Consider the following 919-nt stretch of genomic DNA (forward strand, 5'->3'; position numbering starts at 1 on the left):
AATTGCGCTCAACAGATCTCTAGCAAGAGTTTAAATGTATCATATTGAAACTGGTGTTTTGATGGGTTAGAGTGGTGGACTCTCCCAGCGTTAACACCACTGACATTGCGGGACGGATATTCTTTGTTATGGGGGCTGTCCGGTGCATTCTAAAATATTTAGCAATATCCCTGCTCTCTCTCCACTAGATGCCAGTAACACTTCTGGACTAGAGGAATATGCCTCATGCTACAAAATCAGCATCTAGCCACATGTATTGAGCGTACTTGGCAGGCCGCAGGCACCGTGTTGGGTACTTGGAGTCAAAGTTCCCAATCATGCTATAAGATAGGAAAAATTATCCCCATTTCACAAATGGAGAAATTGAAAGGAAATGACTTGTTCAAGTTAAATGACTGAATAATGAATGAGGGGTCCAACAGCCAGTGGTGGGTTCAGATCACAACCAACTCTTCTCATTCCTGGCAGTAACTCTGACCCCTCCAGAATCCCAGGTTCATTGCTAATGAATGACAATTGCTCTGCGGACATAGGAGGTGGACCTAGACTGAGGAGGCCTCGAGGACTCTGAGAATTGGCTCTGACAGGTGAATGGTGAACTTTCCCAAAGCAAACCAAGAACCCCTGCTCATGTTAAAGTTGATGAAGATAAAGAGAGCTCTTTTCTAAAGACCAGCTCTGGGGCGACTCTGAAGACTAAAAGATTGAAAAGCTTACCATGTTTAGCCTGTTTCAGCTTCCATTCAGCCACACATGGTTTTTACTTATCATTGCACCGTTTTCATTGGTTTGTGAATGTTGCATGGGGGCTTGTGCAGTTCTGCACCTGCTGGTGCCTGGCATGTAACAGGCGTGCGTGTTTGTTGAGTGAATGAATGAGTGACTGTAAGGTGGTAGGAGACAGGTCCGTCTTAGACCC

This window comes from Hipposideros armiger, unplaced genomic scaffold, assembly GCF_001890085.2.
Source record: "Hipposideros armiger isolate ML-2016 unplaced genomic scaffold, ASM189008v1 scaffold_337, whole genome shotgun sequence".
NCBI lineage: Eukaryota > Metazoa > Chordata > Mammalia > Chiroptera > Hipposideridae > Hipposideros > Hipposideros armiger.